Source organism: Muntiacus reevesi, chromosome 3, assembly GCF_963930625.1.
Source record: "Muntiacus reevesi chromosome 3, mMunRee1.1, whole genome shotgun sequence".
In the NCBI taxonomy this organism is placed as follows: Eukaryota; Metazoa; Chordata; class Mammalia; order Artiodactyla; family Cervidae; genus Muntiacus; species Muntiacus reevesi.
The window spans coordinates 209,107,362-209,113,856 of NC_089251.1; the positions used below are offsets into that span (position 1 = coordinate 209,107,362).

General features: G+C 45.0%; 1 non-coding gene across 1 annotated transcript; it reads left to right on the plus strand.

The window, feature by feature from the left end:
* Positions 1–587: 587 nt before the first annotated feature.
* Positions 588–694, plus strand: LOC136165651 (U6 spliceosomal RNA). Its single transcript, XR_010662655.1, has one exon. It is a non-coding gene; the product is annotated as a U6 spliceosomal RNA (small nuclear RNA).
* Positions 695–6,495: the final 5,801 nt, after the last annotated feature.

The window sequence follows — 6,495 nt, forward strand, 5'->3', positions numbered from 1 at the left end:
GACACAACTGAGTGACTAAACTAAACTGTACTGATACTATAATGCATGGAAGGGTATACAAAGGGCCATGTTAATAATAATAATTAATAATAGTAACTACCAATGTTGAATGTTCAGTCTGTGCCAAGCATCTTACACACATTACAGCGCTGATGCAGGTATAAAGCAATGGCATTATTATCATACCCATTTTGTAGATGACGAAACAGTCTCAAAGAGGTTAAGTTGCTTCCATTCATCTATTAACAGGTAGCAAGAGGCAGAGGTAGGATTTTTAACCTACCTCAAGCCATCCAGCTGGGTGTCCTGGGTTGCTCAGCAGGAAAGAATCTGCCTGCCAATGTAGGAGATGTGGATTCGATCCCTGGGTCAGGAAGATCCCCTGGAGAAAGGAATGGCAACCCACTCTAGTATTCTTGCCTGGGAAATCTCAAGGACAGAGATGGCTGGCAGGCTACAGTTCACGGGAACACAAACAGTCAGACACGACTTAGTGACTAAATAACAACAAACCATCCAGCTATGCTGGATGTCAAGACTGATGTCTTCAACCCAGTGAGAGAGGCATAGATTATAACAGGAAAATAGTGCTCACCTTGGCAGCTCATATACTAAAATTGGAATGATACAGAGAAGACTAGCATGGCCCCTGCGCAAGGATGACATGCAAATTCATGAAGTTTTCCATATTTTTGAAACTAGAACACTTTCTAACACCATACACAAAAATAAACTCAAAATGGATTAAAGATCTAAATGTAAGACCAGAGACTATAAAACTCATAGAGGAAAACATAGGCAAAACACTCTTTGACATAAATCACAGCAGGATCCTCTATGACCTGCCTCCCAGAATATTGGAAATAAAAGCAAAAATAAACAAATGGGACCTAATGAAACTTAAAAGCTTTTGCACAACAAAGGAAACTATAAGCAAGGTGAAAAGACAGCCCTCAGATTGGGAGAAAATAATAGCAAATGAAGCAACAGACAAAGGATTAATCTCAAAAATATACAAGCAACTCCTGCAGCTCAACTCCAGAAAAATAAATGACCCAATCAAAAAATGGGCCAAAGAACTAAACAGACATTTCTCCAAAGAAGACATGCAGTTGGCTAACAAACACATGAAAAGATGCTCAGCATCACTCATTATCAGAGAAATGCAAACCAAAACCACAATGAGGGACCATCTCACACCGTCAGAATGGCTGCGATCAGAAAGCATACAAGCAATAAATGCCGGAGAGGGTGTGGAGAAAAGGGAACCCTCTTACACTGTTGGTGGGGATGCAAACTAGTACAGCCACTATGGAAAACAGTGTGATTTCTTAAAAAACTGGAAATAGAACTGCCATATGACCCAGCAATACCACTTCTGGGCATACACACTGAGGAAACCAGATCTGAAAGAGACACGTGCACCCCAATGTTCATCACAGCACTGTTTATAATAGCCAGGACATGGAAGCAACCTAGATGCCCATCAGCAGATGAATGGATAAGGAAGCTGTGGTACATATACATGATGGAATATTACTCAGCCATTAAAAAGAATACATTTGAATCACTTCTAATGAGGTGGATGAAACTGGAGCCTATTATACAGAGTGAAGTAAGCCAGAAAGAAAAACACCAATATAGTATACTAACGCATATATGTGGAATTTAGAAAGATGGTAATGATAACCCTATATGCGAGACAGCAAAAGAGACACAGAGGTATAGAACAGTCTTTTGGACTCTGTGGGAGAGGGCGAGGGTGGGATGATATGGGAGAATGACATTGAAACATGTATATTATCATATATGAAACAGATCGCCAGTCCAGGTTCGATGCATGAGACAGGGCGCTCAGGGCTGGTGCACTGGGATGACCCAGAGGGATGGGATGGGGAGGGAAGTGGGGGGGCGGGGGGGTTCAGGATGGGGAACACATGTACACCCGTGGTGGATTCATGTCAATGTATGGCAAAACCACTACAATATTGTAAAGTAATTAGCCTCCAATTAAAATAAATAAATTTTTATTTTAAAAAAATTAAAAAACAAACAGGAAAGTAAAGAAGAGAGAACTATTAGCATTAGCTTGAGAAATCAGGGAAGGCTGCATGAGTGATCGCACATGTGAGCTGGGCTATTAATGGTAAATGAGATTTCAGACAGTGAAGGGGGCTCAATGTATTAGTATCCTGTGGCTGCAATAACAAATTAGCAAAAACTGGGTGGTTTAAGGTTGGTGGTAATGGTAAAGAACCCTCCTACCAATGCGAGAGATGCAAGGGATGCAGGTTGGATCCCCGGGCTGGAAAGATCCCATGGAGAAGAAAATGGCCACCCACTCCAGCATTCTTGCCTGGAGAATCCCATGGACTGAGGAGCCTGGCAGGCTACAGTCCACAGGGTCGCCAAGATCAGACATGACTGAAGCAAATCAGCACAGAAAGGTAGCTTAGGACAGTAGAAATTTATCTCTCACTTTCCCAGAGGCCAGAAGTCTGCAGTCAAGGTGTTAGCACAGCCCTACTCCCTCTGCAGTTCTTTGCCTTTTCCAGCTTCTGGTGGCTGTCGGCTCCCCTGGACTTGTGGTCACATTGCCTTCTCCCCTCCTGTTTGTTAAGTCTCCCTGGACTTGGCTTTAAAAAGGACACTTATTGGATTCGGGGCCCACCAGATAATACAGGATGATCTTCTCATCTCATGATCATGAACTTAGTTACTTCTGAGAAGATTATTCTCTAAAATTAGGAAGCACGTGCAGGTTCTAGGGATTAAGAGGTGGACATCTCTCTTTTTTACCCTCTAGGGGGAGGGCACCATTCAGCCCACTAGACACAAGCAAACCCAAAGGAAGCAGGAAAGCATAGGACAGGAATTGGGAACCAAAACCAATCTGATTGGATTTCTAGTACAACTCGGAGTCAGATAATGTCAGTCCTCTAATATTGTTCCTCTCCTTCAACTCGATGTTAGTTTTGGGGATATTTTGCCAACAGATCTTTTTGGGATCTCATCATATAAACTTTAGAATCCCTGTGTTACTATCCACAAAATAACATGCTGGGACTTTTATTGGGATTGCAATGCATCTATAGATCAAGCTGAGAAGAACTGACGTCTGGACTACAGGTAATCTTCCTATCCATGAACTGATTGGGTTTCTCAAAGTGTAGGCAGACCCAGGTGGCTCAGTGGTAAAGACTCTGCCTGCCTTCTCATACAAGAAATGCAAGAGATGTGGGTGTGATCCCCAGGTTGGGAAGATCCCCTGGAGGAGGAAATGACAACACACTCCAGTATTCTTGCCTGGAGAACTCCATGGACAGAGGAGCCTGGTGGGTTATGGTCCATGGGGTCGAAAAGAGTAGGACGCGACTGAAGCAACTTAGCACCCACGCACTTATGTGGAACCAAAGAGAAAAGGCTGGGGAAGGCCAGGTTTTTGAGGGCCTTCAGGTGATGCTCAGGGGGGCACACTTTCTTCTGTGAAAGGGGAAGGATGAAGAAATGTAGGCCAAGGAGTGCAAATTCAAGATTACACCTTGTGTGGAATACCCAGGAGAGAGCGAGGGAGGGTGGTCGTTTACGAGGCAGTGAAATGTTCCAGCCCCAGTGAAATAAAGCAGCAGCCAAGGGAACCAAAGGAAGCCAGAGACAGCATCAACGCAGCGGTCATTCCAGTACCACATCTTCATTTTCCAAGAACAGGAATCACTGGCCACATCCTCAAATAGGAAAGGCAGAGAGGTCCAAGTTCACTCCCAAATGCCATTTCATTTGCTTTCTGAGTGGAGATACCCACTTCCCTCTGCGGGAGAGGGGGATCACTGCCTTCCAACCTCAGCTTCTAGAATCTGTTGGTGGAGAGCTTGTTGTGGGTGGCAGAGGCTTGTGTGCACAGCCGAGGAAGATCCTTCCAGACCGTCCACATTATTTGATTCCTGGTCTACGCTTATCAAGAGTCTTCACTAGTGGCTCAGATGGTAAAGAACCTGCCTGCAATGCAGGAGACCTGGGTTCAAGCCCTGGAGAAGGTAATGGCTGCCCACCCCAGTATTCTTGCCTGGAGAATCCCATGGACAGAGGAGTCTGGTGGGCTACAGTCCACAGGGTCGCAAAGAGTAGGACAAGACTGAGCAACTAACTCTTCCGCTTCACTTCACTAGGCTTAGCAACAAGCTATGTGCCTTAAGAAATACCCAAGAAAAGAATGTCATTCTTATCCTCAAAGTGTTTGTTTATAAACTGGTAACATAAGTAAAAGGAAACTATTTTCGATCCATACTAATAAGTCAGGTGGCATGAAATTGGGTATCTGGGCGTGGAGCCTCAAAGCCCAGGACTGTGTATCTCTCTACCACTCACTGGCTGGGACTGGCCCCACCTTCCTTGTTTAAAGCACAGAACTATTATGAATATGAATGTGAATCCCTTCCTCATAGGAGACTTCTGGGGATGAAAGGCAATGATTACTCATGTATTCAGCACAGTGGCTGGCATGGAATAACTGCCCAAGAAAGCAGTGCTACTGTTGAAAATATAGGGAGGGGGGTTTATGTGACTCTGAGGGGCTTGGAGTAGTGGGGATCGCTGGCAGTGCGTTTGAGCTGTGCCCACAGATGGGTGGGTTTCGGACCAGGAAGGAAAAATGAAATGCTGCTTAGGTTGGGACAGCCTGATTGAAGATGTAGAGCTGGGGCAGCAGGACATTCAACTGGGGCTGTGAAATACCCAGCTGTTTGCGTAAAGGTTCCTACGGGAATAGCCCCTCAGTTGTGTCCAGCTCTTTCTGACTTCATGGACTGTAGCCTGGCAGGCTCCTCTGTCCATGGGATTTTCCAGGCAAGAATACTGGAGTGTGTTGCCATTTTCTCCTCCAGGGGATCTTCCTGACCCAGGGATCAAAACTTCATCTCTTGCATCTCCACAGGTAGACAGATTCTTTACCACTGCACCACACCAAAGTGAAAGTGAAGTCGCTCAGCTGTGTCCAACTCTTTGTGACCCCATGAACTGTAGCCTACCACGCGCCTCCATCCATGGGATTTTCCAGGCAAGAGTACTGGAGTGGGTTGCCATTTCCTTCTCCAGAGGATCTTCCCAACCCAGAGATCGAAGCTGGGTCTCCCTCATTGTAGGCAGACGCCACACCAAAGCAGAATTCTAAAGGGAACCTCCTGTTGACATCACCTCCTTGCCTCTGGTGGGTCTTCCCTCCATGTGCAATGCCTCAGAAGGCTCCTATTATGTCTCCACCACTGCCCTCCTTGTCCTGTCTCATGTTCCATTTTCTTGGGACATTTTCATCTACTAGGAACGTTAAATCAACTCATTAAGTTATCCATGGCTAAAACAATATTGTAAATCAACTATATGCCAATAAATATTCAAATAAAAAAATTTTAAAGATATTCTTGGCTAATCCATATCTGTTTATATACACAGATATACAAGCCTATTGTGGTTGTTGTTGTTTAGTTGCTAAGTCTTATCTGACTCTTTAGGACACCATGGACTGTAGCCCGCCAGGCTCCTCTGTTCATGGGATTTCTCAGGCAAGAATCCTGGAGTGGATTCCCATTTCCTCCTCCAGGGGATCTTCTCAACCCAGGGATTGAACCTGTGTCTCCTGCACTGGTAGGCGGATTCCTTACCACAGAGCCACCAGGGAAACCCATACAGAAATCCATACATAGACACAAATCACAAATCTATATATTTCACATATACATTCAAACACACACACATGTACACATACACATACATTCTTTTCTATGAAAGAATTTTTTTTTTTGCTTTAAATCAAAAGTGTGGCTATAACTTCAGGTTTGTCTGAAAATCTACTTAACATTTGACTATATATATCTAAAATCACTTTAGTTACATCTCCAATAATCCAAGTGAGGATAAGTTATTAACAGAGATATAAATCAGAGGTCTTTTTCCCCACAAAATAGTCCCCTGAGCTTTTCAAAAAAGCTTAGTAAGAGACTTGAGTTCTGGCATGGTCCTGCCTCTGGGGAGTGTTATGAAAATCCCTTGTCTCAGCATCTTTGCCTTTTTCTGTCCTCGCAGACTGGTGATGCCCTTCTTGCTGGATATCTCAGGGTGCCCATCACATCTGTTCTCCACGTCTCCACCATTTTCCCTGCCAAATGGTTCCCTTGCTCTCTGGCTTCTAGCTGGGTCTGGCTAATGGAAACCATGGCAGGAGAGCAGAGGGGGAAGGGAGAGAAAGATCAGGGTAACTCACTACCCCCTGCTCTTGCCCATAAGAGTCACAGATCCCACCACCACCTACAGAGGGTAGCAACTTGGGGGGCCCTCTCTGTCTCTGAGCTCCGGTAGCTGCTGGTGCCTCTCCTTCAGGCATTCCAGCCCCAGGTCCTGTGATACCCACTGTGGTTTTCCTACACCCAGATCATACCTTTGAAAAACTCCCATTATGAAGCTCTCCTGGGTTGCTGCCGTTTTTCTCGCTGGGCCCTGCTGTAC